Raw genomic sequence first — 9,314 nt, forward strand, 5'->3', positions numbered from 1 at the left:
TTATATTCTTTTATTCTATTAATCTTTTCAAAGAACAAACTTACTGTCAATCCTTTCTGTTGTATATGAAATTTAATTAATTTCTGCTCTTTATTTAATTCGGTTTTCTTTGGGTTTATTTTGCTTTTTATCTTATGAAGATAAGTCCTTCCCTCATTATTTTAAATTTTTTATACTTTGCTATTTTCACTTGTGGGAGTAAATCTTTAAACCCTGCTTTACCTTTATCTCATGAGGTTTCATTTGTAGTATTTTAATTGTTCAGTTCAAAATTTTTTAAAATTTCTATTGTGTTTTCTTTTACTTTTAGATTATTTTGTATTTCTAAATATATGAGATTTTCTTACTGCCTTCTTTGTTATTAATTTTTAGCTTTGTTAATTATAGTAATAAGACTTACTCTCAAAAAATTTTGGGGCACCTGGGTGGCTCAGTCGGTTAAGCGACCGACTTCGGCTTGGGTCATGATCTCACGGTGCGTGAGTTCAAGCCCCGCGTCGGGCTCTGTGCTGACAGCTCGGAGCCTGGAGCCTGCTTCAGATTCTGTGTCTCTCTCTCTCTCTCTGCCCCTCCACTGCTCATGCTCTGTGTCTCTCTGTCTCTCAATAATAAATAAACGTTAAAAATTTTTTAAAAAAATTTTGATGAGCTTCTTTTTGTTGGTTTTTTAAAAATTTATCTTTCTTAAAATTTCTTTTTTTTATTATTGACGTATAGTTGACATACAATGTTGCACTAGGTTTAGGTGTGCAACATGGTGGGTTGACACTTCTGTATATTACGCAGTGTTCTCCGCAATAAGTATAGTTATCCTCTGTCACCATACAATGTTACTACAATACTGTTGACTATATTCTCTATGCTGTATTCTTCATCCCTGTGACTTATTTATTTTATAACTGCAGGTTTGTACATCTTAATTTCCTTCACTTAATCTTGCCCATCCCCCTACCCCAATCTGCTCTGGCTTTCTTTATGGCCCAGCACACAATCACTTTTTTCTAAATGTTTTGTATGTCCTGAAAAGAGTTGGGTCTTTTGAAGTCACTAGGTGTAGTGTTGTGTAGTGTTGTATACATGATTATTAGAGCAAGTTTTTTAGTCGTTTAGATTTTCTACTTCCTAAAAGCATTTTGTCTGTTTTGTTTCTTAGCAACTGAGAAGTGTATGCTAAAATCTCACAATAAAATTATGCTTTTTTCTTTCTTTTTTAAAATTTATTTATTTATTTTGAGAGAGATAGAGAGAGAGAGACAGAGAGAGAGGGAGAGAGAGGGAGAGAGAGAGAGAGAATCCCAAGCAGGCTGTGCACTGTCAGTGCAGAGCCCAATATGAGGCTCGATTTCACAAACTGTGAGATCATGACCTGAGCTGAAATCAGGAATTGGACACTTAATTGACTGAGCCACCCAGGCACCCCATTTGTGCTTTTTCCTACTGTTTATCATAGTCCTGAAATTTTGTCTCATATATTTTCAAGTCATGTTATTAGATACATACAATTTTAGAATTTATATATTTTTCTGGTAAATTGAACTTGTCTCATCTTGAAGTGTTTATCTCCAGTAATGCTGTTTGCCTTAAAGTAATTTTGGTGTATTAGGCTTCATCATTGTTTTTTTCAGTTGTTCTATTTAATGTTCACAGGTAGTATCTTTTTCTTGCTGCTTGCTGTTACCTTTGCTGTATCATATTGTTCCAGATGTGTCTTATAAACTGCACATACATGTATGTCTGTGTATATTTTAGTCAGAAAATTTTTGTCTTTTAATTGCAGCAGTTAAGTACATCCACATTTAATTGTAATAATGGCTAGATATGGGTTTCAATCTACCATTTTCATATTTTAATATTAAATATATCTAATATTTTCTATTTGTTCTATCTGCACTGTATTCCATTTTCCCTCCTTTCTAAAGTTTCCTTGGGTTTATCAAGTATTTTTAAAAATTTCATTTTCCTCCCCATTAGTTTGGAAGTTCACTATATTTTTATTATTATTTTACCCTAAAGATTGCCTTCAATTATCATGGTCTAAGTTAATTGCTACTTTTCATTGTTTTGGCAGATAATAAGGCCTGACCACTCATAAGTTCCATTTATCTTCTCTTTTTATGTCTTACTGTTATTTTGTACTGTAATTTGATATATAGTTCAAAAATTCCCGAGTTACTATGATCATTTTATATAGTAGTCTAAACCTACCCATATACTCTTCTCTCTCTCTTTCTCCATTTGTTTTTGCATTCCTAACATTCAATATGGGATTACTTTTTCTCTGACTGGATTTCTAATTTGAGGAAGTATGCCCGTTTATTACATTTGAAACCTCAGTATATTCTACTGAAATTGTGTTATTACTCTGTTTTTTTCAATTGGAGTGGGGGTGGGGGAAGCAGTCACCCTGTTATCAACTCGATGATTGAGTCAATGCTAGGGATTGATTCATATGAGTAAATATACTATGTTGTTTATATTCAATGTGATCTTAAGTGAAAGGCCTTTGGGTATCTAGGAAGCATGCTGCATTGACCAACTTTATGAGTTTTTCTCCACTTCTCTGGTTATTACTTTAGCTTGTTGTTTTTTCAATTCCCTGCTGAACACTTCTGATTCAAGAGAATTTTCTGTGAGTGAATTGAGATGTCGACAATGGAGATAATATGAAAATTGTTTATAGAAATATTTGCAGTTTTTATTGATACTTATATTAACAGAAAGCTGTCAGAGAAAATAATAAGCGAGACTATTAGTTTAAATAACAAAAAGTGAGTACTTATTAATGAGAAAGCAAAAGTCTGTAGATTCAGTGGGTAGCATATACCCAGAAGAGAAAACAGTCAGTTTGGGCTATATTGTGAGCTCTGTGGTAGATAGCAATGAGAAAGTAAATAAAATTAAATAAAAGGGCAGCACAGGGGAGCTTTAAGGGTTATGAATCAGAATTTTAAATCAATAGGAATTGCTCCTGGGAACACACCTGTTGCTCTAGAAAGTAATTATAACTACTTCATCTCGTTTTGTGAAGTATCTTAGAAGATGGATCCTAAATAAACTATTGCGATTGGGTTTTCTATAAAGCATGCTTTAAAGTAAAGTTTAAAACAGTTCAATTTTACTGTATTTTAGAGCTCCTAGGAAAAAAATTTTGTTCCATAGCCAGTATGCCATTAGCTAATAAAAATGCAAACATGTACACAATTATTGTCGCAGGTGTTAGAGAACTTGACTGTTTTGATGTTCTGATAAGACAATGTCATATATATGTGTGTGTGTGTGTATACATGTATATATACACACATTTATATATACACATACATGTATACACATACACATATATATACACATACACATATACCAAAAATGATGTATAATAGTCAACCCTTAGATATTTACATAAAGATTCTATTTTTATGTCTATAGACTTAAAGCAAGGACTTCCATAATCAATCCTTGTCTAATTAACAGGAATTTACAAATTTATGAAAGAGGAAAAGAACAAGATATACTTGTTGGCAACAAGTAAAGATAAAAAATAAAGAAACTAATATATTAGGGTCTTTTTTCTTAAACCTTTTATCCAGCACATTCCAATGTAGGAGTTTAACAGTTTGTTCAATTGGTAAATAGATGATTTAATGACATTAGGATTAGACTTACAAATTTAGTTTACTAATATTTTCCATCAGTGCCATTAAAAATCTTTTAGAAAATGTTTATTTATTTATTTTGAGAGAAAGAGAATACATGAGCAGGGGAGGGGCAGAGAGAGGGAGAGAGAACCCCAAGCAGGCTCTGTGCTGTTAATGCAGAGCCCAAAGCAGGGCTTGATCCCATAAACCATGAGATCATGACCTCAGCAGAAATCCAGAGTGGGACACTTAGCTGACTGAAATACCCAGGCACCCCACTATTAAAAAATGTTTTAAAACATTTATAAATATTTTTACCTGTCTTTTGCTATACTTTATCACTTAAATCAACTTATTTACAGATTGATTTTACAGCAAATCCTAGAAACTGAACAAATAGTAGAACTCATACTTAAATATATATTACTACTTTAGTTTTAATCTGAGGCTTTTCAAATACTTCATAAAGTTTTCGTTACATTTTAAATTCTCCGTAAGAGTCACCTTGCTAGATAAAGAGATTCTTTAGTGTTTCCTTTTTTCCTTCTTCCCTTTCTCCATTCCTTCCTTCTTTCTTTCCTTCCTTCCTTCTTTCTTCCCTTCCTTCCTTCCTTCCTTCTCTCCATCTGTCTGTCTTTTCTCCTTTCCATTTTTCTCCTTTCCATTTTTCTTCAAACTGAGATTGCCCAGGTACTCTTTAATGAGAAATGTTGGGTATTTAGAATCAGTGCATAGAATTTGGCTTTCATAGATCAGATTCCAATAAAGGCTCAGATGTAGTCAGCAACCAAAAATCCATGCTTTTTTCAGGCACTCAGCTGTAAATACAAGATAGTTTGTAATTCACCAAGGGTTTAAATTCTGAGTTATAAAAGATAAACCAAAATGATGTCCTTTTATTTCTTGTTGGGGAATCCTTCCTTCATTCCCTTCTTCTTTCTTTTTTCCTTCCTTCTTTCTACCTTCCTCTCCTCAAGTTCTCCCTCTACCTCCCCAACTTAGCTCCTTCTTACTGTCCCCCTTTTTTCTTCTTTTCTTTCTTTTTACTCTTTTTAAAGCAGTTCTTTTTAAGTTTATTTATTTATTTTGAGAGAGAGTGTGTGTGAGCTAGCAGGGGAGGGGCAGAGAGAGAATCCCAATTAGGCTCCCCACTGTCAGCACAGAGCTGGTCACAGGACTTGAACCTATGAACCATGAGATCATGACCTGAGTCAAAATCAAGAGTCAGATGCTCAGCCCATTGAGCCACCCATGCACCCCTAAATTTTTTTAAGTTTATTTATTTTTTTTGAGAGGGGAAGAGAGAGAGAGAGAGAGAGAGCTGGGAAGGGGCAGAGAGAGAGAGAGGGAGAGAGAGAATCCCAAGCAGGCTCTGAGTTGTCAGTGTGGAGCCTGTCACAGAGCTCAAACTTATGATGGTGAGATCATGACATGAGCTGAAATCGAAATCAAGAGTCAGTCACTTAACCTACTGAGCCACCCAGGCCTCTTCCTTCCTTCCTTCCTTCCTTCCTTCCTTCCTTCCTTCCTTCCTTCTTTCCTTTCTTCCTTCTTCCTTCCTTCCTTCCTTCCTTCCTTCCTTCCTTCCTTCCTTCTTCCTTCTTTCCTTCCTTCCTTCCTTCCTTCCTTCCTTCCTTCCTTCTTTCCTTTCTTCCTTCTTCCTTCCTTCCTTCCTTCCTTCCTTCCTTCCTTCCTTCCTTCCTTCTTTCCTTTCTTCCTTCTTCCTTCCTTCCTTCCTTCCTTCCTTCCTTCCTTCCTTCCTTCTTCCTTCTTTCCTTCCTTCCTTCCTTCCTTCCTTGCTTCCTTCCTTCTTCCTTCCCTCCCTCCCTCCTTCCTTCCTTCCTTCCTTCCTTCCTTCCTTCCTTCCTTCGTAGTATTTATTTTATTTTATTTATTTATTTTAATTTTATTTGTTTATTTTGAGAGAGAGAAAGAGAGAGCACAAGTGACAGAAGGGCAGAGAGAGAGAGGTAGAGACAGAATCCCAAGCAGGCTCTGCCTGGAATGGGGCTCAAACTCACCTACCATGAGATCATGACCTGGGTCGAGATCAAGAGCTGGATGCTTAACTGACTGTGCCACCCAGGCGCCCCTAGTTTGTTTTTTTTTTTAATGTTTATTTGTTTTTGAGAGAGAAAGAGAGAGAGTGAGAGCAAGTTGGAGAGGGGCAGACAGACACAGAATCCAAAGCAGGCTTCAGGCTCTGAACTGTCAGCACAGTCTGACATGTGGCTGGAACTCATGAACCACGAGATCATGACCTGAGCCGAAGTCAGATGCTTAACTGACTGAGCCACTCAGACGTCCCCCACCCAGACCTTTTCTAAGTTGTTTTCACACTAGTGAGGAAAAGGAGCAGAAATTTGTACAGAAAGATGGTGAGATTAGAAAGGATCTGCTGAGACAGCTCTAAAGTTATTTGTGGTTTATTTTTCCCTTTGTGAATTCCTATATCAATGTATTTTTTAATTAGATTTCAGTTATTGAGATATTCTCTAAATTAAGAAATTGATGAGTGAATTTTTCCACAGATAAAAACGTGCTGGAGGCCTTTAGATCATGTCTGGCTTTCCTTCTTCTTTGTGATATGGAGTGTCTATTTATTACTAGGGCTTATCACATTCTCCTTCTTCCCTTCCTTCCTCCCTTCTTCCCTCCTTTCTCCCTGCCCTTCCCTTCCCTCCTTCCTCCCTTCCTCCCTTCCTTCCTCTCTCTTTCTTTCTCCCTCCCTCTCTCTCTCTTTCTCTCTTTCTTTCATATAGCCTAATGGATCTTTCCGTAAAGATACTATGCAGGCTAGAGACCATATTTTTTTTTTAATATTTGGTCGAGTATGTTTTGTTTACACAACCTCAGTTTTTAAATGCTGTGGTCAGGGCCCCTGGCTGGCTCAGTCGGAAGGACATGTGACTCTTGATCTTGGGGGTGTAAGTTCAAGCCCCATGTTGGCTGTAGAGATTACTTACAAATAAAATCTTTAAAGAATGAAATAAAATAAAATAAAATAAAATAAAATAAAATAAAATAAAATGCTGTGGTAAATATGCCACTGACAAAGGTAATAGATCTTCCCTAAAACAGATTTTCCTAAAACAGATTTTTCCTAAAATACAAGTATTCCTTGCAGTTTGTTCTGTTAATTTTAAGGTCATGTTTGAGTGATTAATAGGATGACTATCTTGCTCTAGGTGTAAAACTTGCCACTTTCAAGGCCAACTTGATCGATGGTTTTATTTACAGATGCAGGTTTCCAGAGCCAGACAATATCAACTACAATATTACCTGTATTATGTCATCTACAGTTTTTGCCTAAATGTTTTCATAAATAAATGAATCTACCTATATAAGTCAAGTAAAGTTTCATAAATTTATGCCTATTAGCAAAAATAAAGTTATCGCTTTGAATTTTGATAACATAATAAAGATAGGCACAATCAAGATCATTCTTTATTCTAATGATACTCAGCTTTATAAGTAAACATTTTTATATAAGTTTATTTATTCATTTTTGAGAGACATCAGGGAAAGGCAAAGAGAGAGAGAGAGGAGAGAGAATCCCAAGCCAAATCTGTGCTGTCAGCGCAGAGCCCCACACAGGGCTTGATCTCATGAACTGTGAGATCATGACCTGAGCCGAGATCAAGAGTCAGGTGCTTAACCAACTGAGCCACCCAGGCACCTGTATAAGTAAACTTAATCAAAGGTTTCTATAGCTGTTAACTCTGAAGTTATTATCATCTTGATTTTTGTGTGGCAGCTACAGTTGGTTACTATTTTTAAAGAAGTTATTTTTTAGAGCAGTTTTAGGGTCACAACAAAATTGAGAAGAAGGTACAGAGATTTCCTATATACCCCCAGCCTCCCCCATTATCAACATCCCCCACCAGAGTGGTACATTGATTATAACTGATGAACCTGTATAAATATATCATATTCACCCAAAGTTCATAGTTTACCTTAGGGTTTGCTCTTAGTGTTGTACATGCTGTGGGTTTGGGCAAATCTATGATGAAATGTATCCATCATTATGGAATCATACAGTATTTTTGCTGCCCTAAAAATCCTCTGTACTCTGCCTATTCATCCTTAGCCCCATCCTCCAACCCTTAGAACCACTGATTTTATTTTTTTTTAGTGTTTCCATAGGTTTTTCTTTTCCAGAATGTCATGTAGTTAGAATCATACAGTATGTATATAGCCTTTTCATATTGGCTTCTTTCACTTGGTAATATGCATTTAAGTTTCCTCTATTTCTTTTTGTGGCTTGAAAGCTCATTTCTTTTCAACATTGAGTATTATTCCATTGTCTGGAGGTATCACAGTTTATTTGTCCATTCACTTACTGGGTATATCTTGGTTGCTTTCAAGTTTGAGCAATTATGAATAAGGCTGCTATAAATATCCATGTGCAGGTTTTTGTGTAGACATAAGTTTTCAACTCCTGTGGGTAAATACCAAGAAGTGAGATTGTTGGATTGTATGGTAAGAGTATGTCTAGTTTTACGAGAAATAGCCAAACTGTCTTCCAAAGTGACTGTGCCATTTTGCGTTCCCACTAGCAACGTATGGGAGTTCCTGTTGCCCCACACCCTTCCACATCTGGTGTTGTCAGTATTCTGGATTTTCATCATTATAATAGGTGTGTAATGTATGTTATTGTTTTAATTTGCAATTCCTAATGACATACAATGTGGAACATCTTTTCATACGTTTATTTGCCATTTGTGTATCTTCTTTGGTCCGGGTGACTGTTAAGGTCCTTGACTCATTTTTGTTTTTTTTTTTTAAAACCAGATTGTTTGTGTTCTTATTGTTGACTTTTAAGAGTTTAATTGATTAGTTTTATCACTATTATGAGGATATATTTATAACTTATACCCATCAAAACCAAACTCCAACACATTTACACTCTACAACGAATGAAAACGTTATTATCAATGATAAGATCTTGTTACTCTGTCTTGTTACTCAGAAGCTGGAATAAATGAATGGAGATTTCCTTTGGCCTCTTAGAATACGTAAGTTTTTATCATAATATGACTTTAAACACTAGAAGCTGGTAACAGAACAGTTCTTGAAGTCAAGCACAAGTGTAAGACTCCATTTTCTTGGGGGACTTACAAAAAGAATAACTGTTTTTGTAAAGTAAATGTGACAAGCCAGTTTTGCAGGAATGGCTTGTTGTCAGTGTTTTTTTCCATCACTTTTATTTAGACTATAAGTCATAGACAATTCAACATATTTTCTTAAGACTGTAAATGGGAAGAAAACTGAAATAACATCATGATGATGCTTGATGATTCTACTACATTAGCAAAGTAGACGTTGCCTAAATAAAGTACAGATTTTTCAACACCACTGTGTAGAAAGTCCAGAGAGTATTTTTCTCCATTTAGAAGTTTTATCTGTACCAGTGAAATGTTAACATGATTCATGAAAAAGGCAAAACTGATCAGCCAGAAAGGTGCATTTGCCTACGTTGAGGAAACGCGAGAAGAAAGATGGTGGCAAAGCAGGAAGAAAGAAGTAGAAGAAACGAAACAAAACAAACCTACAGTAGGTCTCTACGGCTTTACTCACTACCAAAGACCAGAGTGGACTTGTTTCAATTTACAGCTGTATCTGTAAGAACTTGTTTGCTCTTTTCCTTCTCTCACCGTCTCTGATCCTGCAGGTAGAAGA

The sequence above is a fragment of the Panthera tigris genome, chromosome D3 (genome assembly GCF_018350195.1).
Source record: "Panthera tigris isolate Pti1 chromosome D3, P.tigris_Pti1_mat1.1, whole genome shotgun sequence".
In the NCBI taxonomy this organism is placed as follows: Eukaryota; Metazoa; Chordata; class Mammalia; order Carnivora; family Felidae; genus Panthera; species Panthera tigris.